This window comes from Felis catus, chromosome B1, assembly GCF_018350175.1.
Source record: "Felis catus isolate Fca126 chromosome B1, F.catus_Fca126_mat1.0, whole genome shotgun sequence".
NCBI lineage: Eukaryota > Metazoa > Chordata > Mammalia > Carnivora > Felidae > Felis > Felis catus.
In genome coordinates this window covers 165,396,783-165,422,264 of record NC_058371.1, presented here as the reverse complement: position 1 = coordinate 165,422,264, position 25,482 = coordinate 165,396,783, and the positions used below count along the sequence as shown (strand labels likewise).

The 25,482-nt window shown below is 38.3% G+C and overlaps 1 protein-coding gene across 1 annotated transcript in view; it reads left to right on the top strand.

The window, feature by feature from the left end:
• The window catches only part of GABRB1 (gamma-aminobutyric acid type A receptor subunit beta1), a 387,348-nt gene that overhangs the window by 276,367 nt on the left and 85,499 nt on the right, over window positions 1-25,482 (top strand). The gene's annotated exons all lie outside the window — the stretch shown is intronic.

Genomic DNA, 25,482 nt, shown 5'->3' with positions numbered 1-25,482 from the left:
AAAGAGGGATGTTTGCTTGACCCAATTAAATTCAACCTTGCCCTGAGTAATTGGAACTGGGATACTTTTAGCTACACTTTCCTGCCAATTTTTCAAGAGATTCACAGTCCAGTGACATTTCCCTCATATTGGTGGCTCAAGGGTCATTTCAATGCAGTTATACTTTTGAACCATTAGAGAAAGTCCACTTAGTTTGGCTGGACAATTTATGAACTCATGCTTTCTCCTTGGGGTAGAGTTTCTCCCAAAGCCTTCTAATCCCCAAGCTGCATTAATAAGAGACGCAAAACATTTTAACATGAAAAGACCTTGTGAGATTGTTTTCGGTTCTGTAGTCTGTACATGTGAATGACTGTAAATTGTTGTCTTTTAGAACAACACTATGTTAGAGTCTTGTGACATTTGGCTTTCTTCATGGGAAGAACAGGATGATAGTATTCATGAGGCTTGTGCTCTGGGCCAAAGAGTTGATATTTTTCAAGTCTAGTAACTGATTTTGTTTGTCTTCTGGGATTGTGTTTCATTGATTGCTTTCTTGACAATTAGAATATCTTAGTCACTATTTATTTAATTTGATTGACTCTGTTTCATAGTTTCTCAGCCATCAACATGCAGGCAGTTGAGCCCATCAATTGTGAATACCAGGCCTAGGTGATTTCCTGGTTTGTAGAGGCACAGAAGGGTGCAGGAGGTAATTCAGAGCATTCTAAAACTGCTTAATGTAATGTGAGAAATAGAGAGCTATTTATTTCGATAACCTAAAATACTCCCAGATCTAGATATCAAAATACCAAAGGAACATTCCAGATGACCCTATAGTATTATTAAAGAGCAAATGTATTCACCAGTGTCTGATTATTAAGCAATTACATTAGTTTTCTAGTTTGTTGTATATAGGCTTGGAAATAAATAAAAATGCTTATGCAGATATAGCTATATATTTAGACATGCACATTGATCTACCACCACTAGAACCTGGAATGAACAAGAACATTCATGAGTTATTCCTTAATTAATATTCTAACTTTAAAATACAGTGTATAAATAAGTTGGTTGAAGAATGTTAATATATAAAGGTATTGATGGCGACTTTGGTTTAAATGCCAATGACAACCAAAATTAAACCATAGAAATGAAATATGAACCCAACTGTTTATTAATGGCTAATGATGTTTTATAAATAAGGCTGAACTTTAGCTAAGCAAGTAAACCTTAGCTTTTAGAACTGATATGGAAAGAGCAGGATGAATAGCTTATTCGTATGGGTTGGCTTTTACCCTTGACCTCTCTTCCATTGATTCTACTGATTTGTTATCTTTGCTTCTATGCTGGCATTAAGGTATGACAACCTCTTGAAATCACAAGATCTTCTGGTTTACACCATTCATTTAAAGAAGCAATGAATTTTGACAAGTATTTGAATTGTTTCTGTGTTATAAATTGCAAGTCCTGAAATTAGCAGCATTTTTCTCACAAAATATATATTTTATAATTCACATCAAGTTTGTCTGTGATCATAGGTTTATACTCCTCTTTAAGCAGAGATTCTCTTTGTTCATATTTAGAAAATATACGGCTTTTAGGTCCGTTTATCATACCATATAATGACCCAAACAAAAACTGTAAATGAGGTATAAATTAAACACAATTTGTGTGGGACAGGTATGGGGGGAAGCCCAAGCATCCTGATAGTCCAAAGTTATCATAAAATATGATATCAAGCAATAGGTGGTGACCCAAGTACGTCATAATCATTGAGGCATTCAGTAAAATACAACCAGATGTCTGGACAGGTGGAAGGCCTTGTAGCTAGGACCCCAAAATCAGCTAATATGTATGAATGCAAGAAGATGGTAACCATCATCAAAGTGATCCAATAGCAGTTCACAGAAATCTGGTCCCTAAAGGTATTTACCTAAAGCAAAGCAAAAACTCAAGCCGGGAGAATTTGTGCAATGAGGAGTCTATGAAGGTAGGAACATGGGAGAAAGGGGACAGGAGCGGGAATGGAACTGTCTTCTACTCACCAAACAACACCTCTGTAACATAAGTATTTCTAATAACATTTGAGAGTATGTATCTGAGGCTCAGAAAAGTAAAATAATTAACCCAGAACCACAGGCAAGGAAAGTGGTAAAGAGGATTCAAACCCAGGTAATGTACTTTCCTTCACAGAATCCTCCAATCAATAGGTGAGCAAAGAAGCAAAGAGCACCCATCATTAGGGGTGTAACACCTAATAAAAAAAATAAAGAAAAAAAAGGGGTGCCTGGGTGACACAGTCGGTAGAGGGCCCAACTCTTGATTTCAGCTCAGGTCATGACCCCAGGGTTACAGGATCGAGCCCTGCTTCGGCTCCGCACTGAACATGAAGCCCGCTTATGATTCTCTCTTTCCTCCTGCCCCTCTCCCCCTCTCATGTGCACACTCTCTCTCTTTCTCTCTCTAGAATTAAAAAAAAAAAGTTAAAAAAAAAAGTATAACACCAATTGGAATCACTCTCAGCTGGGTTAAGATTGCTGAGTCAACCAAAGACTCGTCTTTATTTCCTAAAATTATCCCTGATAAAGGTTAGAATAGATCTCAGAAGCTGAAGCAAAATTTTGCATTTAGGTCAAAGGTCAAATGATTGCAAATGTGGAAAGAGAGGATAGTCTGTGGAGGCAGGAAACTGAGTAGTCCTTGATTCCATTGACGTTAACCTAAAAAAAAATTAAAAGCCTCAACATTGCTTACTAAATCAACATTATTTTACTTAAAAATGTGTCCCTTTTAAACAAGAGATTAATCAGTGTAAAGAGATTTTAAATCTTTTTTTGTTAATTTTTTTTTAATGTTTATTCATTTTTGAGAGACAGAGAGAGACAGAGCATGAGCTGGAAAGGGGAAGAGAGAGAGAGACAGAATCTGAAGCAGGCTCCAGGCTCTGAGCTGTTAGCACAGAGCCCGACGCAGGGCTTGGACTCTCAAACTGTGAGATCATGACCTGAGCTGAAGTCAGATGCTCAACCAACTGAGCCACCAAGCACCTGATATTTTAAATTTTTTTTATTTTTTTACATTTATTTATTGTTGAGAGACAGAGAGAGACAAAGCATGAGCAGGAGAGGGGCAGAGAGAGAGGGAGACACAGAATCCAAAGCAGGCTCCAGGCTCTGTGTCAGCACAGAGCCCGATGGGGGGCTCGAACTCAGAACAATGAGATCATGACCTGAGCCGAAGTCAGACGCTCAGCCGACTGAGCCACCCAGGCGCCCCTCAAGATTTTAAATTTTAAGAGTAAAAACTTCAAGTAACTAAGTAACATATGGCAATAATATGGACTTTGAATGAGCTTTGCTTGTTCTTGCCTAAGTACATAATCGATGTGTTGCTAAGTATCAATAAATACTGAATCTGTCAGTCATCTATTTTTTAACTCTACATGGAGAGACATGTGTTGCATTATTTGCTGAAACAGCTCTCCCTGAACTGACAATTTATGAAGTCTATAACTGAGCTTTAAAGTGATTATAAATGAGAAGCTCCAGTATTAGTTGGGAGATAAGAATGATAGAGATTCTGCCAAGGTAAGATTGCACCAATCACACTTTTGTGACCAGTGGAGTAGAAACTTTACCTACCTTACAAAATTTACTGGCTTATGTTCTCTCCCATCACAGTCCCAAGGATGGGGAAATGTTTTCCTTGGTTAGGTCCTCTGAGACAAATTAAAGATGTTTTGCTTCACTTTAATGTCATCTAGTCAAGTAAAATTGGAAAGGCCATAAAGCCTTATTAAATTGAAAATTTACTTGAACTTGGAACACATTAATAGCTTCTTGGCCCTGGGATGCTATAAAATGAGTTAATGGCACATAGAAAATTCAATCAAGGAGTTTAGTATTAAGAGCGCTTGGAATTTGAAATCAATAAAGCTATCATGTGAAGGCTTGATAGCCACAAGCTTCATAAAGATACGAAAAGGGTTTGGGGTAACAGTCATGGAGGTTTCAGGTGTCTTTTCCCATTCCCAGAAGCAACAATTGAGGAAAATCTCCATCCTAATCTTACCCTCTGACTATCAGCAGATAGTGTCACCTCTCACTATACCCCAAAAAGTAGAAGCCATTTCAGGCCTGCAATCTCTCAGTGGTCTGATCATTACGTCTTCATCATTCTGACTTAGCCCCCTGTATTTCAAAGGAAGAGATGCTTCTATTCCTTGAATACACTGACCTGATCCCAGTGTTCGGGATTCCATCGCTTTCTCCTCTAATTGATTTTCCCAAGTTAACACACACCTCTACCCCTGATTTCCTAGATCCTCAATCTCACCCAGTCTGCTATCTCTCTTCACAGCCTAAAAACTAGCTGAAAACTCTTCGTATCATAAACATCTCTACTCTATGCCCACATCTCTCCTTAAACGTTTCCTAATCTCTCTGCTTTCTATTTCTACAAACTGCTCAAAAGATTGGTTTATATTTCTTGTCTATTGTCTCAACTTCTTAACCTACTGTAATCTGGCCACCCAACTCCCACCTTCACTAACAATGTTTTCAGAAAGGTTACAATCTCTTTACATACCATCTTTATTCCAATGATCCCCAAAGTTATAACTCCAGCTCAGATCTCTTCAAGGTCCCAGATCGATACATAGCCCTGTTCTTGACATATCTAGTTTGGTGTTGCAAAGACATCTTAAATTCAATTTGCTCAAAACTTATCAATTTTTCCCTCCCAAATGAGTTTCCTTTTTAGTCTCCTTCATCTCACTATCCAACCACCATCCTAGGATTAATTGTTGACATCTCCCTCACACTCCTCCTATTCAATCTATTTTCAAGTACCATCCATTCTACTTGCAAGGTATTTATCAAGCTCTTTCACTCTTTTCAGCCCTACTGCCATCACCATTACTTCTTACCTGAATCATTGTAGCCATGTTTCCATTGGTCTTCTTGCCTTCACTCTTGACTCCAGCCCATTCTATACCCAGCAGCCAAAGTGATCTTCGCATGGTATAAATCAAGTCATATTACGTCAGTGCTTTAAAAATATTCTGGGGCACCTGAGTGGCTCAGTCGGTTAAGTGTCTGACTTCGGCTCAGGTCATGATCTCACGGTTCGTGGGTATGAGCCCTGCATTGGGCTCTGTGCTGACAGCTCAGAAGCTGGAGCCTGATTTGGAACCCACGTCTCCCTCTCTCTCTGCCCCTACCCCTCTCCTGCATGCACTTTCTCTCTCTCTCTCTCTCTCTCTCTCTCTCTTTCTCAAAAATAAACATTAAAAAAATAAAAAATAAAATGAATAACAATATTCAAAGGTTTCCCATTGCACCAGACTCTCCATGCTTCTTAATTTAATCTTCTAGCTCTGTGTGACCTGCCCTCCCTTGATATCTCAACTCTTATCTATAGCTATCTTTCCCTTCTTTTACTACATTAACTCCAACACCCTAGATTCTTTGTGTCTTGCAGACTAAGCTTTCTTCTATCTCATTATCTTCACCATCTTATTCCTTTGGTCTGAAAATGCTTTTCCCCATTTTGGTGATTTCCTCTTCTCATCCTATAGTTCCCACCTAAGATGCCACCTCCAATCAGCGGCTTTCCTGAGAATCCAATCTAAATTAGGAAACCCTACTTATTCTCTTTCAAAACTCTGTTAGTTTCCCAAATGGCACTCAGTATTGTAGTATTTGTTTCCATCTTTATTGCTTTTTTCCCCTCTGTGGATTATAAACTCCATGAAGGGAAAGGAGCATTGTTTTGTTCACAACACAATAATTAAAACCTAGTCTCCTACCTGACAGTATCTGTGGAGTGTATGTATGCTAAATATTTTGGGTTCAAACTTTTCAAGTCTTTTGAGTCTTAGAAGATAAGTCTAGCTCTAATTTTCTTAGATAAAATTTACGGCAGGGATTTTTTATGTGCAATAAAATATTCTTTCATTTGTACAATTTTTATGTTCATGCTTTAAGACTAACTTAAAAATTTTAAGTTGTAAATGTGTCAGTCAAGAGCCAGTTAGGGAAAAACAACATTTTACTTGAGGAACTTTGATAGGCTGCTAAATGTGATCAATTACTATCAATTGTGGGGTGGAGGGGGTGGGGCTTGACTTGAGTCATTAACTATGTCCCTTGTACTTAAACCACAATCAATTTATCAAGCAAAGGTAACATGTAATGACACTGGGTTATTTTTATACCTGTTTCTTTTTTAAAAATGATTTGGAAACTTTTAATTTAGGCATTGCTTTAATGTATTCAATTTAGTGAACTATCAATCTATCTTTTAGTCTAGGAATATTGTCATTGTGTTGATTTAAAAGTCTTGGTAGTAACACCATATACACAGAATGTCAAGCCATAGTCATATTGGATTATTTCCAAAATAAAATTGTTTCCTTGTCCAAAAAATAGCAAGTGATAAGAAAAATGTGTCTACCCAATAAGGCGGCCCAACTCAGCTATGGAAAATTCCCTGAGAAAATGTGATGTTTGTGAAGTGAAATGCTAAGATTTATTTAAAACCTATAAATAAAATCAAAGTGTAGTATCCAGACATGAGACAGAAGCAGTTCTACAAAAGTCCGTCCTGGTAAAACCACATGTATCCAGTTCTTAATGCCATATTAAGATAATTTCCTTCGGAAGAAGAGACCAAGATATCGGGTAAGAAAATTTTAGGGAGGCATAACAGCTATTTCCAAATGTTTTAAATGCTACCATATAGAACAGCAACGTTATCCTTGGTATTGTCCAGTGTATTAGTCAGGATTCTCTAGAGAAGCATAACAAATAAGAGAGATAGATAGATAGATAGATAGATAGATAGATAGATGATTGATAGATAGATAGATAGAGATTTATTATAAAGAATTGGTTCATGCAATTATGAAAGCTGATAAGCCCAAGATCTGTAGGGTGAGTCAGCAAACTGGAGAGCTGATGGTATAGTTCTAGCCTGAGGGCCAATAGGCTTGAGACCCAGGAAGAGCCAGTGTTTCAATTTGAGTCTGAAAACAAGAAAAAACTGATTGTCCCCATTCAAAGATAGGCCGAAAGAACTCTTTCTTATTCTGGGGAAGGTCAGTCTTTTTGTTTTCTTTGGACCTTCAATGGATTGGGTGTAGCCTGCCCACATTAGGGATTGCAATCTACTTTACCTAGTCTGCCAATTAAAATGTTATTCTCATGCAAATACAGCCTCATAAGAGCATGCAGAATGTTTGACCAACTCAAGCTGACACAAAACTATCACAACCAGAATGCAAGATTTGAACCCATTCAATTCAATTCAATTCAATTCAATTCAATTCAATTCAACTAGCGTTTCTTAAGTGGTGAGCACATGTGGCTCTATGTATAAAGTAAATGCTGGTGATATAGCAGCAACCAAGCACACAGAGAGGCAAAAGTTATAAGAAGGGGGATGCATAATTTGAGAGAAATACTTCCAATGAGCAAATGTGCCCGTTCATGAAATAAGTCTTTGCTAAAGAAAGACTTCCCATCCCACACAGAGTTTTCAATTAATTGGAAATGGCTACTTACCAGTATTAATGTAAAAGACATTCCTCTTTGAGAGGTCAGTTAATTATATAAACTTAAAGATGTCTTTAAGCCCTAAAATCTAGGACTCTGAGAGTGTATTTAATTTAGTCACATCACCAGTAAATTACTTTATGTGCTTTCCTAAAATATTTGTTCTAAAGTGATTCTGATATGTAAAGGATATTAGAACATAGAAAAAATGTTATGAATACATGAACACATACTCACAAGAAAAATATGAAATATAGGATAATTACAAGCAAAGCCTTTGAATCACTCTTACTTTATTGCTGCCTGCCAGATCATTAATTCTGATCTGAAATAATTTAAAAATAACATCTACAACATGCTGCACACTTTCTATTCATGGATGCTAAACACCAAAAATAACAGAAGTAAATTGAACTTCATGAATGATTCATGGCTTCCTTGCTTTATGTCCCCATTGTCAAGGAAATTAGCAGCATTGGATATCTCCTTAGATAAATTTGATTTTGCCATATTCAGTAGACTACTTAATGAAAATGAATATTTCACATTTATGTTCATAGAAATGTTAATGAATTTTAGTGCCTGTAGCTTTTTTGATGAGCAGAGGGGTGGGTGTAGGGAAGGAGGGAATATTTCTGAATTAATTTATTCCTTTTTCCAGGCTGCTTCTTTGAAACTGTGAAAAAGCACTCTTTGTGAAAAGTCTCTGATCCTTTAAAGTTATAAAATAAAAGCCAGTGGAGGAATGGAGTTCTTTTCATGAAAATTAGTTTTCAATCAACTTGACTATAAAGTTAGCCTTATAACTGCTCATTTCAATCCTAGAGACAGTGTAAGTTTATTTTCCATACTTGGATGAGTGGCTATGGAGATTGATGAGGATATCTCTGATTTACAGATTTAGATTCCTAGAAATTTCCTCTTTCCTTGACGCTGTGATGGATGACCATTTTGCTATCAGCTTCCAAAAAGGGAGTCAAAATAAAGATGATTACTTTGCCTAAATGATTTAGGTATTAACCAAACACTTAAAGACATATTTTATAATGTAACTTTGATCTAGAACTTGATACCCCTGCTAAACTGAGGGCTTTGGTTCACTTGGGATCCAAACTTAATAATAATGATAGCTAATATTTCTTCATTCTATACTGTGGGCCACACACTTAACAAAGATTTCCCATTGAATCTTCACCAAAACCCTACTGTTCTATCCCATTTTGTAGAGGGGGGAAATCAAAACATGGTAGTAATTTGACTCGAGTCACAAAATGATAGTGGTCCAAATGGGATTTGAAATCAAGAAATCCGACTTGAAAGTAGAAGATTTGGCCCTTCTTTGTAGCCTCTTAAGAAAACTCTTCTCTCTAGCTTCCCCACTGGGTGTGAATTGCATGGTTCTTAGGTCTGATATATCTGAATGCAAAGTAGACCCCTGAGAATAAAGCAGGTTTTAATCGGTTTTCCTTTTTCCTGAATCTGTCTCAGTTGAGTTCCTATTTGGGCATTTATTTTCTGACATTCTTGCCAACTAAACCGAATATTGATATAATTTAAAGAACAATCATTATTTTACCAGGTCACTTCTATAATTGCAACAGATCCCACAATGGTCAGAAATCCTTTCTCTTCGAAGTGGCTACAGATACTAGTTCCCAAATCATTTTCATATAGTGTTAGGTCTAACAGATTGCAGTGGTTCTATAGTTTCAAAATCTATTCATTACTCATAATTCTGATGCACAAGCACCTGTAATCTTGGAAATGCACATATTCTCTTGAGAGGTCTGGACTTGTATTGTTCTGTGAACCCCATCCATATAAAAACTGTGTGACAGTATGTATAATTCAGTTTTTATTTAGGTGTCAGTTTCCACATTTAAATTGCTTTATTCTTATCTTCAAGATCAAAGATTTTAAAAAGGAGCTAGGGACGCCTGGGTCTATTAAGTGTCCAACTTTGACTCTGGTCACAATCTCGGTTCGTGGGTTTGAGCCCCGGTTCAGGCTCTGTGCTGTGCTGACAGCTCAGAGCCTGGAGCCTGCTTCAGATTTGTGTCTCCCTCTCTCTGCCTCTCCCCCTCTCGCACTCTGTCTCTCTCTTTCAAAAATAAACACTAAAAAAAAATTTAAGGGAGCTTGTGAAATATTGATACCACGACCCCACCCTGGACAATAACATCAGAATTTGTGGAAGGTGGGCCTTTGCACAAACATTTATTTAGCTCCCCAATGATTTCAATATGCAGCCAAGTTTGACAGGCACTGCATTAAGGCTATAATGCTTCGAATTTCTGCTCCTCTCTTTCTAATAGACCCAGTTCCCTAAATGGGAAACAGAATGGAAACAGAACTGAGAGAAGAAAGTATAGCAAAGAACACAAAATAGCATGAAATTCAAAGAAAGAAATTATTGAAATGATCAAAGGAGAAAATTTAAGCTATTCTTTTCTTTATCCCCTCTGGCAGAAGGCTTTTTTTTTTTCTTTAAAAGTGGATGCCTTGAAATAAATAGATAGACCAATGGACCCTGCCTTTCATTGGAATTAAGTGCTTGAACCAGACATTCAAATCCATGTAATAATAAGTCAAGTTGTTACAAGATGCTACTCTATCTTTAAAGCCCCAATATATATACCACATATTAATATGAATGCAATCAATGACACATTAATTTGTATAATAATTCTGTGGTGAATGGGGTTATCTACTTGGGAAAGAGAAGTATGCACATTGGCTGCTTTAGTAACATTTTCTTTCATTTTAAAAAAAGAAAAAAGCTAGTCAAAATTTATATTTGAATTGAACACACAGCAACAGGCTTTAATGGGAATAGTTTATCAAACCGAAATCAAGTATGGTTTATTTGTTTCAACCACAAAAAATAATATAATAATAATTTCTATGTTCATCTTCATTTCCCTGCAACCTGTCCTATAGGCACTAACTGAACTCATTTGATTGTGTAGAAGGGCAGATTTGTCACAGAGCTCCCACTAGGTGACTGCATTGACTTCAAATAGATTGTATTCCCTGTGCTTAGATCACATAGACCTGCAATTCTGACAAAGAAAATTCCACTAAATAGAGCCCAAGCATTTCGGCTTTTACCTTAGAAACTGTCAGAGTGGAAACCCTTCACCTGTCTGATGCTCCCTGAGGGGCTTGTCAAACGTTAATGTGCATACGGGGATCTTGTTAGAATGCATTCTGGTTTTATGAGTTAGGCTGGGGCCTGAGAGTCTGAACTTTTAACATGCTACCCGGTGATACCTATGCTATTTGTGCATGGACCACACTGAGTAGTAAGAACTGAAGTAAAAACAAGAAACAAAAAACCTGTCTCACCTGTGTTCCTCGATCTACATTACCAGCCTGTTTGCTTCCTACTGAGATTTAAATAATTAGCTAAAAGCCTTTGCCACACTGGTGGGTCGGCACTTGATTCAAGAGAGTTTCGGGTTTTAAATTAACCGAGGCAGAAAAGTCATTTTCAAGTGACCTGAATAACTTCCAAACACTGGAACTGGAACAGCTTAGATTTTGTAAAGTACCCCACGTATGGAACATTTGTGGTCTACCATTTTATATGCGAAAGATTCCCAGATATGGTATGTCATTCATTAGTACTTTTAAACCCACAGTGAAAATAATAATAATTATTTATATGCATATTTATATGCAGACTGCATATAAACACGACACCAGCTCTGAGCCTTATACACCAGTCCAAAAGAAGTCACATAGGAAGCCTCTTATCTGTGGTAAGTTCTTTCTTAGGACAGTCAAGGTCTGTGGCAAAACGGAAGAAATTATTGTTGTAGAAAAAGAGATCAAAAACTTAAAGTCTGGTGTATAGAAAAAAGTCTACATGGGGGCGCCTGGGTGGCGCAGTTGGTTAAGCGTCCGACTTCAGCCAGGTCACGATCTCGCAGTCCGGGAGTTCGAGCCCCGCGTCAGGCTCTGGGCTGATGGCTCCGAGCCTGGAGCCTGTTTCCGATTCTGTGTCTCCCTCTCTCTCTGCCCCTCCCCCGTTCATGCTCTGTCTCTCTCTGTCCCAAAAATAAATAAAAAACGTTGAAAAAAAAGAAAAAAGAAAAAAGTCTGCATGTACATTGGATTCCCAAAGAATTAAAACAGGATCGTGTGAGTGAAAAAAAGCTAAACATACAGAGAAAGGAGAAGAATTAACCTTGGATTGGCCCATGACAGTAAGATGACATGAAATTCTAAGTTAGAGGTTTTTAGAAAGGAGGAATGGAGAATAGCCTGGAGGAGACGATGAGAAACAAAAAGGCACTTAGTGCAACTCCCAAGTCCAATATCAGAGATGTCACAGAAAAAACAGCCAGTACATTGAGAGGGCTACTGGGTAAGCTGTGTTTGCAAGGGAAAGCAAGGCTTTGGTGGGAGCAAGTGGTAAAGACAAGGACATTGAGGACAGAGGAGATTTTGCTTATGCTGGACTGCGTTCCACTGGGCACTGGAGGAGGAATTTGGGAAATTGTGGAGGGTTGGAAGATAGAAGCAGAATAGAGAGAGTATAAGTCCTTAAGAGACCTCATTAAGACAAAGCTAAAGTGCCTGGTACAGTGTTTAAGGTAAAGTAAGTGGTAATCACAACCATCACCGATGTACAGAGCAATCAGATGTTTGCTCCCCCAGAATCCTGAAGTTTCAACTTTCACATCAGTTGTGAGTGCTCCTTTTCCTCAGTTTTGTCATACCTGTCATCACCCTGATTGTTGCCACTATTGCTGCAATGTCATCATTGCTCTCCCCTCTTCATTTCTAACCATTTTCTCCCATCTCTCTTAGCTTTTTCCTAAAAAGCTGATCTCTCTGTACATCACCAACCAATCAAAGCCCTCTTCTCCACTCTTGAGCTGACTGATGACAGAGTGCCAGGAGCAAGTACTTGTTTCACTCTTCCTGGCTCTCTTTGTCTATTTCTGGGTTCCCAGAGGTTTCTGATTCTTTTATCATATACAAGCGATTATTGTGCACATCTCATTCCCAACACTGTCAGTACTTCTAGGATGACAAGATGACTATATCATAGTCCCCCAAAGACTACATTCTTAAGGTAGCACGTGTATGGATGCACAAATGCCATTCCCAAAAGTTTTAGATTATTAGAAATTAGATCATTGATCAACAACTAGAGAAACATTCCATTGATATTTTAACATGGCATTCAAGACCAATGCATATATATATATATATATATATATATATATTTGCATAAATATATATTTGCATAAATTTATATATTTGCACAAATATATATATATGTGTGTATACACACACACACACATATATATATATATATATATATATATATATATATGTATATTTGGTCAGGATCACAGACCAGTGACTCAATTCCTTTTAGATTAACTTGGGATCACTTGAAAAGACTCTATAGGCACTTCTCCTATCTTTGGCTGCTTAAATACAGCTACTGGTTACATCATATTCCTGTGTATCTCACTGCCAAGTGGACTACTTTTCAACATTCTTTTGTGTGTTCTGTGAAGCACCATACAAACGATTGTTCAGCCTACTTTATAGGCAAGAAAGTGATGTGACAAAGAATTTGGCCCACAGTTTCTTTCCCTAATTCTCAGGGAGGAAATCTCCATTTGTTGCATTTGAACAACTATGGCCCCTACACAATTATAGATAAAGCCTCCATTTCCTTAAGAAAGGAAAATGGGTGGCCCATCCATTGGCACACTTTCAAAAAATATCACTTTGTGGATTTATCAGTCCAATCTCTCCCTAAGAGTTTCGAGAACCAAGCAGGATATTTTAAAATCTTGGTTAATTAATTTAGACACACGTAACTTTATTCATTCACTCATATTCTGTCTATAGTCCTTATGAGGTATCATGAACTGTTCTATACAAAGCAAAACCCCTAACTAGATATACCTTACAATCTGTTACAGGGAATTAGAAAATAAAACAAAGTCACTGATCTAAAATAGAATTCTTGCAGGAGTATGGTATGCTGTGACAAATGTGTTGAAGAGGAGAAAAATTGGGTAGAGGGATGGAGACGTGTGTGTGTGTGTGTGTGTGTGTGTGTGTGTGTGTGTGTGAAAGAGAAAGAGAGAAAGAGAGAAGGAGAGAGAGTAGGTGTAGCGTGTATGTAACGCTGTTTTGGATCAGAAAGTTATGAAGAGTCAGTAATTTTAACACTACTGAAGGAAGGACAAGCCAGTGTATGTCTACATTTCATAGTTATGAAACAGAGCACTGAAGTGTTAAAAGATCTATTCAATGCTACCAAGACAGTCAGCAATTCTGAACTGCTGGTTTATGTCTTTTTCCCTTGTTCTAGTTCATAGCCCTATCTTGCCTCCGTGCAATGAATAAAAAGGGTTTGCTTTAAATAAATGGCATGTGTGAAATCCTAACCATGTTTATTCAATAACTTAAGGATAGTATCACTGCCAACGAGTATGTAGAATTAGAAGGTATCTCAGTGGCTTGAGAAACTTGTTTAATGTATCCCTGACCAATTACCACAAAGTAAAATGTGATTACAACAGTGACCTTAGAAGTAGAGAGCAGTTTACAACTCCATGCAGTGTGGTCTGACCTATGTATGCCTCAAGCAGTTGGAGAACTGTCCCTACTGGAGCAACAAAGTTTTCCACTCTTGTCCATGGAGTTTCAGCCCTGCAACATAATGTCTTTCTCAGCCACTGCCCTTTATATCCACAGGGCCCACTGGGCTAGATTTCATGGAGGTAAGTGTGCACGTAATCACATGTTTACCCTCAAAGGTAGTAGAAATGCTGCAGTGCTCTGGAAGTTACTTTTATTGAATCCTTATCAATCCCCATTATTATTTGCATTTGACCAAGTATGAGTGTAAGACCAGAGAATAATAGCATACCTATACATGTGCATATACAAATACATATCATGAAATATTTTCATACATTTTCATTTGAGTCCCACAACAACCTATAGGAAAAGTAAAATAGCTGTCATGACTCCCATCATGCTGATACAGTCACCAAGCCTGAGAGAAGTTAAATGAATTTGCCAAATACACAGTGTGAAAACATGGCAGAGCCCAAACTAATAGGCTACAGGAAACTTTGCCCTGTTGAACCTAGTTCTTCTAAGAGAACAAAATGGGACACTTTGGAAAACTTCATTTGACTTTCTTAAGTCTCAGAGGTATTTCTCAATGCTGAAAAGCGATAGTTTGCTAAATAAAATCTAAATGGCTTAAAACAATCCTATGGTTTCTCCCAAAGTGCTAATTATAACTCTGTGTATATAAATGCATTTAGTTAAAACTTAGATTCACATGGGGCACCCGGGTGGCTCAGTCGGTTGGGCGTCCGATTTCAGCTCAGGTCATGATTTCACAGTCCTTGAGTTCAAGCCCCGCGTCAGGCTCTGTGCTGACAGCTCAGAGCCTAGAGCCTGCTTCAGATTCTGCATCTCCCTTCTCTCTCTGCCCCTCCCCTGCTCATGCTCTGTCTCTGTCTCAAAAATGAATTTTAAAAAACATTAAAAAAAAACTTAGATTCACAAATTTAACATTTGTGATTCTATTGCCAATCAAGGTTCTGTCAAGAAAACAGAAGAGCCACTCAGTGTATTCAAGGTATTAAAGGTTTTAATATAGAGAAATAAGAGCATAGCCAAAGATTGGAAAATCTGCCCATGCATCTGGCAGCAATTGCCCCCAGAAAATAATGGCCTCTCCTCCTCTATCACCCAAATCTGGTGCCAATGCCTCTCTTTGGAAAACCATAATCTGGGGAAGCAGATTCTGGCAAAACTGTATCCAACTTCTTTTCAGTGATATTTGGGGAGGTGATTCCAAGTTGACAACAAGCAATCTAACACAGGCATGACAAAGTGATCTCAGAATTCCATGTTATTATCTTTAAGTTTTCTGAAGCACACCCTGGAATCCTATATCCTAACTGGCATAGTAAAGGAGCAAGCCACATAGCCAGGGAGAACACCTCATGATTAAATTCCCTCCGTATATTCAACAAATATTTGATACAAAACAGACATGGTTCCATCTCTTCTAGTGCCTACCTCTTGATAAGGCTTTGTCTTAAAATCCATTGAATTTGAAGTTGGGGAAGAATTTATATGTTGTTGGGTCTTCACAGACTTGAAGAGCATCAAGAGTCTAAGATTGCTTCAGCCATCTTAATGACCAACTTTGAGAAATCATCCAGTTTAATCATAAAAGCAGTCCAAAATACCCACTGAGTCATCAGATGTCATTTCTTGATTCATGGCCATGCTCTCAGGGAATTATCAAAGTAATCCTCAACATTTGCATAGCACTTTGTACTTATTGAAAGGTATTCTCTAGCATTGACTTGTTTGACCCTCACAAAACAGATATGGGCAGATAATTTTCTTTTTAACTAATGAAAAACCAAGGACATAGATAAGGGCAATAAATTGTTTATTAATTAATGATCAATGTAAGACTTGAAATTAGGTCTTAACTCTCAACTTAGGGCCCTTCAACAGTATCCCACTGTCTCTTTTGTACTAAATAAACTGGAATCAGCACTTGTTATATGTGATGTTATAGAATTAAGAAGGCCTTGCCCTTCTACATCATTTTTATTGCCCACTTGTAATTGTTCTTCCAGTTTAAATTCTGAACTGAATTGTCTCGAAGTATCTAGAAGTGTCCTCTTCTTTGTTTAATGGAAAAATGAGCGAATGCCTCTTGGACAGAGCTCTTTCTTTCATGAACATTCTGTGCAATAAATAGGTCACCTGGTCACATTCATATCTTTAAGGAATTTACTAAGTCAGTTCTGTCCTATAATATCCGTATCTGGCAAACATACTTTTAGAGAACACAAGCACTTATGACAGAATTTTAAAACCAGAGAGGACACTGAAGATTACTTAGACCAATTCTCTCACACGGAAAAGAGTGAAATCCTGTGGAGCTTGTACTTTTTTCTTTTTTATTTTTTTTTTTGATGTTTATTTATTTTTGAGAGAGAGAGAGAGACAGAGACAGAGCATGAGAGGTGGAGGGGCAGAGAGAGAAGGAATCCGAAGCAGGCTCCAGGCTCTGAGCTGTCAGCACAGAGCCCGACGTGGGGCTCGAATTCACAGAGTGTGAGATCATGACCTGAGTCAAAGTCAGATGCTTAACTGACTGAGCCACCCAGGTGCCCTGAAGTTTGGATTTTTTTGACCTTGAGGTCAAAAATCACATGGCCAATCACTTAGAAACAGACCTGTGAACAGTGATAGTCTGGTTTGAAGATTCTTGGGAACTGCCAGTATGTGGGGGGTATCATAAAATGTAAAGAATATTCTCAGGCTTAAAATCAAGTTGTGAAGACGTGCAACAATGAAAGAAGCGCACAAGCCAAGAAATAATTCCTAAATAATGGTCCATAAGCTATAATTGCTGTAATTCGCTGAAAAAAAATAGATCAAGAATTTATTTTTAATTTCTGCCTCATTCTACAAAAGATGTGAGGCACCTCATAAAAATCCTTTCAATACAAAAGAATTAAATTAAGCAGTTGTGGTGACCATGGTGAAGGGAAATTATAGGCATAAAAATAGTAAAGCCAGATCTGCTATTAGGGGTGAACCATACAGTTGAAATAAATGGACCCCAGATTTATCACTAGTTTTCTAATGGCCAAGCAAAGTAAACACAGTCAATTTATAATATTCATATTGTCCACAAAACAAAACCTAACTTACTGTTCAGTGGTATTCTTCAGTATTTAGAAAGAGGGCCCTGAGTTTCATCCAGTTCTTTCTTAACACAAACCGTCAGTGTGCTCCCTTGGCATAACACCAAAGTACAATTCAGTAAAGCAATCATATTAGATCCAAAATGATGTTGCTGAAGGATCCAGCAACCTTGTGATATGGCTTGATTCAAAGGCATTATGCAGAGTATGTAGAGAAATGGATAATTACTTGACTCTCAAGTGTTTCTTCCAAAACTTTTATGGAAATATGTGAAGCAAGAAGCTCAACATAATAATATCTGGCAAGAACCTATGGTGTAGATGGTCTGTCATGCTGATTGATGGCTGTTCTACAAGCTTGGATAATCGACCAAGCAGAGATGTGTGTCATTAAGGGAATCTGAAAATGTAGGAGCCTAACTGAGTCGTATTTAACATCTTTGCACAGGGATGAATAGGGTCAAAATCACTTAGGAATTTAGGAACGGCTTCTGGAAGGAGATGGGACCTGAACTTGGACAGGCAAGGAGGAGAAATGAGGAATTTTAGACTAGCAGAAAATCACATGACCAAATGGTGGGGGCGTTGCAAATAGAAGACAAGTCAGTTTGCCATCAAAATTTATGACTTTAAAATGAAGTAACAATGGAGCATGTCTAAACACAATTCAGCTTGATCCTTTTTATGGAAATATTGCCAGTAGAAAGTTCTCTAATTTAATATGACAGCACTGGTTTGATAGGATTTCAAGCCAATGAATTCAGTAAGTAGATTTGTTTTGATGACCTTTGCTAATTTGTTGAATGCTGTGAAAATCCCCTGCAGACTTTCTAACAGTTCCAAAGCTAAAAATAATGACCTCACTGAAGATTCTGTCAGCTGTTCTGATTCAGAGAATGGCTGCGAATGACTGATGGACCTTGGTTCCCAATGAGGCTGAGAGATTTGCAACCTGACCTGTCTTGTACATACCAGAAAATGATGTCTGTACTTAACTAGAAAGCATACATAGGGTCAGAGGGAACAGTAAGGACTATCTCTCATTATAAATAAAAATTGTAATTACATGAGTATTTAATTGTAGGCTATGTTTCAGGTGTTGTGCTTTACACTACATGTATTATTTTTTCATATTATCCTCACAACTTCTCTGTGGAGGAAGAAGTATCACTAGCCTGTAGGTGGGGTGACCAAGGCTCAGAAAATTTAAGTGACTTCCTCGAAGTTACAGTTAGTTAATACCACAGGCTTTGAACCCAGATCTTTGGGACCCAAAAGCTAATGTTTTTCACCTTTATGTAATACAGATTCTCTGTCTCTTAGGGGCGGTTGCTTTAAATTATGAAACTAAAGCATTTTGGTTTCTATTATGAGACACAATTTAAAAAGGGAATTCCTGCAAGAACCATAGAGTTTGAAGGTGAACTAAAGGTTGCAGAATCAGTAACCCGCTCCTCTACTTCTGGGTATGAGATATGAAAGAGGAATGCCAAACTGAGCTGTTGAGAGCCCTGCAGCTGGTTGAAGGTGAATCAGGCCATCCAGTTGACAATACTGTGTGTTTTGACACTGCTGCTGCCCTTATGTCTGCTCTGGGACAGGTCAACAATTAGTTGTGGGATGAGAAAAGAACTGAGCCTGGATGTTTAAAAGGCAAACTAAATTAATCAGGTGCTACCATGGTATTACGTGGTCAGAGTACCAGAAGCTGGATGTCTTTTTTTTTTTAACGAAAATATCCCGAGGACTCAGAGAATATTAAAAGCTGATTGTTGATAATTTGGAGAGGAAAAAATCAAAGAATATACAGAGTCATATGCAACTCTGGTTAAAATCGAAGTTAATGGTCTGTTTCAGGCTGCCATCTCCTTGAGGTTAGCAATGGATATGAGCACAACTGCTAATTTTCACAGTTAGATTAAAAATTTCTTGAAATCTTCTTGAGGATCAGTAGGGTATCTCCAGCCTATTGCTGTCACTCAGCATTATCACAAGTGTGACCCTCCATCTATATGGTGCTTTTCAGTGCCTAGTGAAACATTTATCTACGCTATTAAAATTTATATCTGATCTTACCAAAATATGTGATTTCCTCCCTTCTCTGAATAATTGAATATTCTCTCTTGAAAACATAAACTGTTTCTAGAATCGGCATCAAAGAATCAGAAATGTTTGGTTGACTAGTTAATTATTTCCGTGATCCATCCAGCAAGCATTCACTGTAGCCTGGGTAGTGCCTGACACTCTCCTAGATAACAGTGGTAACCAAAAGTAGAGAGGGACAAGAACAGACACTCAGATCAATGGAACAGAATAGAGAACCCAGAAATGGACCCAAAAACGTATGGCAAACTAATCTTTGACAAAGCAGAAAAGAATATCCAATGGAATAAAGACAGTCTCTTCAGCAAGTGCTGCTGGGAAAACTGGACAGTGACATGCAGAAAAATGAACCTGGACCACTTTCTTACACCGTACACAAAAATAAACTCAAAATGGATGAAAGACCTCAATGTAAGACAGGAAGCCATCAAAATCCTCGAGGAGAAAGCAGGCAAAAACCTCTTTGATCTTGGCTGCAACAACTTCTTACTCAACAGGTCTCCAGAGACAAGGGAAACAAAAGCAAAAATGAACAACTGGGACCTCATCAAAATAAAAAGCTTATGCACAGAGAAGGAAACAATCAGCAAAACTAAAAGACAACCGACAGAATGGGAGATTCTTGCAAATGACAATGGGAGATATTTGCAAATGACATATCAGATAAAGGGTTAGTATCCAAAATCTACAAAGAACTCACCAAACTCAACACCCAAAAAACAAATAATCCAGTAAAGAAATGGGGAAAACACATGAATAGACACTTCTCCAGAGAAGATATCTAGATGGCCAACCGACACATGAGAAAAAGCTCCACATCACTCATCATCAGGGAAATACAAATCAAAACCGCAATGAGATACCTCCTTACACCTGTCAGAATGGCTAACATTAACAACTCAGACAACAACAGATGTTGGCGAGGATGCGGAGAAAGAGGATCTCTTTTGCACTGCTGGTGGGAATGCAAGCTGGTGCAGCCACGGTGGAAAACAGTATGGAGGTTCCTCAAAAAACTAAAAATAGAACTACCATACAACCCAGCAATTGCACTACTAAGCATTTATCCACGGGATACAGGTGTACTGTTTCCAAGGAACACATGCACTCCCATGTTTATAGCCACACTATCAACAATAGCTAAAGAATGGAAAGAGCCCAAATGGGCACAAAAACAGACACATAGACCAATGGAATAGAATAGAAACCCCAGAACTAGACCCACAAACGTATGGCCAACTAATCTTTGACAAAGCAGGAAAGAACATCCAATGGAAAAAAGACAGTCTCTTTAACAGATGGTGCTGGGAGAACTGGACAGCAACATGCAGAGGATTGAAACTAGACCACTTTCTTACACCATTCAGAAAAACACACTCAAAATGGATAAAGGACCTGAATGTGAGACAGGAAACCATCAAAACCCTAGAGGAGAAAGCAGGAAAAGACCTCTCTGACCTCAGTCGTAGCAATTTCTTACTTGACACATCCCCAAAGGCAAGGGAATTAAAAGCAAAAATGAACTACTGGCACCTTATGAAGATAAAAAGCTTCTGCACAGCAAAGGAAACAACCAACAAAACCAAAAGGCAACCAACGGAATGGGAAAAGATATTTGCAAATGGCATATTGGACAAAGGGCTAGTATCCAAAATCTATAAAGAGCTCACCAAACTCCACACCCGAAAAACAAATAACCCAGTGAAGAAATGGGCAGAAAGCATGAATAGACACTTCTCTAAAGAAGACATCTGGATGGTCAACAGGCACATGAAAAGATACTCAACGTCGCTCCTCATCAGGGAAATACAAATCAAAACCACACTCAGCTGTCACCTCACGCCAGACAGAGTGGCCAAAATGTACAAATCAGGAGACCATAGATGCTGGCGAGGATGTGGAAAAATGGGAACCCTCTTGCACTGTTGGTGGGAATGCAAATTGGTGCAGCCACTCTCGAAAGCAGTGTGGAGGTTCCTCAAAAAATTAAAAATAGACCTACCCTATGACCCAGCAATAGCACTGCTAGGAATTTACCCAAGGGATACAGGAGTACTGATGCATAGGGCCACTTGTACCCCAATGTTTATAGCAGCACCCTCAACAATAGCCAAATTATGGAAAGAGCCTAAATGTCCATCAACTGATGAATGGATAAAGAAATTGTGGTTTATATACACAATGGAGTACTACGTGGCAATGAGAAAGAATGCAATATGGCCCTTTGTAGCAACGTGGATGGAACTGGAGAGTGTGATGCTAAGTGAAATAAGCCATACAGAGAAAGACAGATACCATATGGTTTCACTCTTATGTGGATCCTGAGAAACTTAACAGAAACTCATGGGGGAGGGGAAGGAAAAAAAAAAGAGGTTAGAGTGGGAGAGAGCCAAAGCATAAGAGACTCTTAAAAACTGAGAACAAACTGAGGGTTGATGGGGGGTAGGAGGGAGGGGAGAGTGGTTGATGGGTATTGAGGAGGGCACCTTTTGGGATGAGCACTGGGTGTTGTATGGAAACCAATTTGACAATAAATTTCATATATTGAAAAAAAATAATAGGGGCGCCTGGGTGACGCAGTCGGTTAAGCGTCCGACTTCAGCCAGGTCACGATCTCGCGGTCCGGGAGTTCGAGCCCCGCATCAGGCTCTGGGCTGATGGCTCAGAGCCTGGAGCCTGTTTCCGATTCTGTGTCTCCCTCTCTCTCTGCCCCTCCCCCATTCATGCTCTGTCTCTCTCTGTTCAAAAAATAAATAAACGTTGAAAAATAATAAAGAAGATTCGTGGGAGAAAAACTTTAAAAAATAATAATAATAAAATTAATTAAAAAAAAAAAGAGCCCAAATGTCCGTCAATGGATGAATGGATAAAGAATATGTGGTATATATATACAATAGAGTATTACTCGGCAATCAAAAAGAATGAAATCTTGCCATTTGCAACTACATGGATGGAACTGGAAGGTATTATGCTAAGTGAACTCAGTCAGTCAGGGAAAGACAAAAATCATTTGACTTCACTCATATGAAGACTTTAAGAGACAAAACAGATGAACATAAGGGAAGGGAAGCAAAAGTAATATAAAAACATGGAGGGGGACAAAACAGAAGAGACTCATAAATATGGAGAACAAACTGAGGGTTACTGGAGGGGTTGTGGGAGGGGGGATGGGCTAAATGGGTAAGGGGCACTAAGGACTCTACTCCTGAAATCATTGTTGCACTATATGCTAACTAATTTGGATGTAAATTTTAAAAAATTAAAAATAAAATTAAAAAAAAGAGTAGAGAGGGTACCTACCTTCCCTATTGGAGCTTCCAGGCAGGTTAGGGAGACAGGCATTTATCAAAGACTTGCACCAATAAAGGCAAACACTGCTATGAAATAGTGGCACTTCATGCTGTTAAAGAGCAAATCAGTGAAGATTGGACTTTTGGAGGCAACGGAATTTCCTTGAGAATGTGTCTTTGTTGTTTGGAGACCTAAAGGTTGAGTAAGGAATTTAACTAGGAAAAAGGAGAATAGAAAATTTAACTAGCAAAAAGGAGAATAAAGCACAGCCCAGGCAGAGAAAACATCAAATTCAAGAGTCTGTGTGTGGCAGGAAGGATCTTGACAAACATGAGAAGCAGAAGCGAATCTAATGTGGTTGTAGCAACAAGAGAAAAAAGACCATTGTGTGAGTTAAAGCTGGAAATGTAGGCAGAGAACCTACCCTGGAGGATCTTGTAGGAATTTTGTCTTTATCCTAAGAGCAGTACATCAATGGAGGATTTCTGAGCTGCGGGAAGGAGGCTAACATAATAAAATTTGTATTTGAAAAGTCACTGTAGCTATAGTATTGAAAACAGACTGATGCAGGTAAAGAAGGCAAAATAACCATTTTGGAGACTATCAGAATGGACCACAGAGATATGCTAGCTTGGACCAGGATGGCAATGGGAAGGAGTAGATGGATGCAAGGAGAGTTAAAAGGGGAAAACAGGGCTGCCTGGGTGGCTCAGTCGGTTAAGCCCCCTAGATCAGCTCAGGTCATGATCTCATGGTTCATGGGTTCGAGCCCCACGTCAAGCTCTGTGCTGACAGCTCGGAGCCTGGAGTCTGCTTCGGATTCTGTGTGTCCCTTTCTCTCTGCCCCTCCCCCTGCTCGCTCGCTCACTCGCTCTCTCTCTCAAAAATAAATAGACATTAAATTTTTTTAAAAAAAATAAGGGAAACACAGATGGGACTTGGTGAAGAAGTTAATTTGAGAGAGAGAGAGAGAGAGAGAGAGAGAGAGACACGGAGGAATACATAATGACTCCTACAATATCTGGGGGGTTGTTTGTATTAGTGGAAGAACAGTGATTAGTGGATGAACAAAAATTAGAAGAATGATGTTTTAAATTCTGAGTAGGGAACAAGGAAGAGATCACAGGTATAGTTTGGGGTTTCTTGAGGTGTGGTACAAGTCTGCAGCACAGAAAGACATCTACCCTGAAGATATAAATTTGTGAATCATCTGAATGTTTTGATAATTATAGCTGTAGGCACAGGTGAGTTTCCCTGTGGAGAGGATGCAGTATGAGGAATGAAGAGTGTTCAGGAGGCTCAAGGAACTGCAGTATTTAATGACAGGACAGAATAGAAATTAGACTGGAAAGGAGACAAGGAAGGAATAGCCAGAGAAATAGGAGAAAATTACAGAGTATGGAGTTGGAGTAACCAAGGAAGGAAAGGAAAGGAAATCGTGGGCTCTTAACTGAAGATTTATATTTATATTTATATTTATATTTATATTTATATTTATATTCATATTAATTTATAGTTATAGCTTTGTCTCATGTGTAAGATTGAACATCCTTCTAGTCAAGAGCGGGGCATTCCATCCTCAGTGGCTGCTGCTTTCTTCACCTCTTGGAAGCCTCCCTCTGGAAAGGAGTTGCTTGTTAATGGAGATTTTAAGGTCTACAGGAACCCTACTCATCTGACTGTGTGGGGGAGAGCCCAGGCCATGGAGGCAGAATCGCAGCCATGTGTCAGCCCGGGTTCTTGTGGCACACACAGATTATTGCCCACCACACATTTCTGCAGCTGTTTCTTAGTTAAAATTTATGGACCCTGTTGTTGTTGAATATCATTAGAAACTCCACACCATTTAGGGTGTTTGTAGGGCAAAACAAAGATGAGAATTGTGTGATGTTAAGAACTGTGTGATGTTTAATGGAAAGATGCTAAATTTTGAGATATGGAGTCATGTAATTTTTTTCTAATATAAAAGTGAACATCCTGGGGTGCCTGGGTGGATCATTTGGTTAAGTGTTGAACTTTGGCTCAGGTCATGATCTTACAGCTCATGAGTTTGAGCCCTGCATCAGGCTCTGTGCTGACAGCTCAGAGCCTGGAGCCTGCTTCATATTCTGTGTCTCCCTCTCTCCGACCCTCCCCTGCTTTCTCTCAGTCTCTTTTTCCTTCAAAAATAAGTAAACATTAAAAAAAAAGTGAACATCTATATTCCTAACAAAAAAAAAAGTTCAAGTTCAAAATGGAACAGAGGAAAGATCATGTGTTTTGAATCTTGGTTCTAATACTAATTCTCAGATCTTAGTTCAGTCTTTGTGATATATTTCTCTCATCAAAATTATGAAAATATGTCAAAATATATTTACACATACACACAGGTTAGAGCCCTCCCACATGTAGAGGTATTTGCTTCTGTTAGTTGTTTCTCCATTTTAGAAATAATTTCTGGGAAAAAAAAGTAAGAAAGAAAAATACTTTCTGACTTTGTGCACATGAAAATGCTAAGCATGGAATATCATAATCTACACTTTTCAGAGCTCAAGACGCTCTTTTGCAAGATAACTTTAATATGCTCTCTTGGTCTCAGCTAACTTAATGTCTGAAAAAAATAGATTTCACTTGATTAAAAGAACATTACATCGGTTCTTATTTTCTCATTATTTAAAAAATATATATATACATACATATATAATGATATTTAAAGGTATTCATTAATGAATATATATCTAAATCTATTAAAGACTGGATTTTCAATATATATTTTCTTGAGAAATTTGAATTTATGTATATCATGTTAATATAGTTGGCCTTAATTCATTATG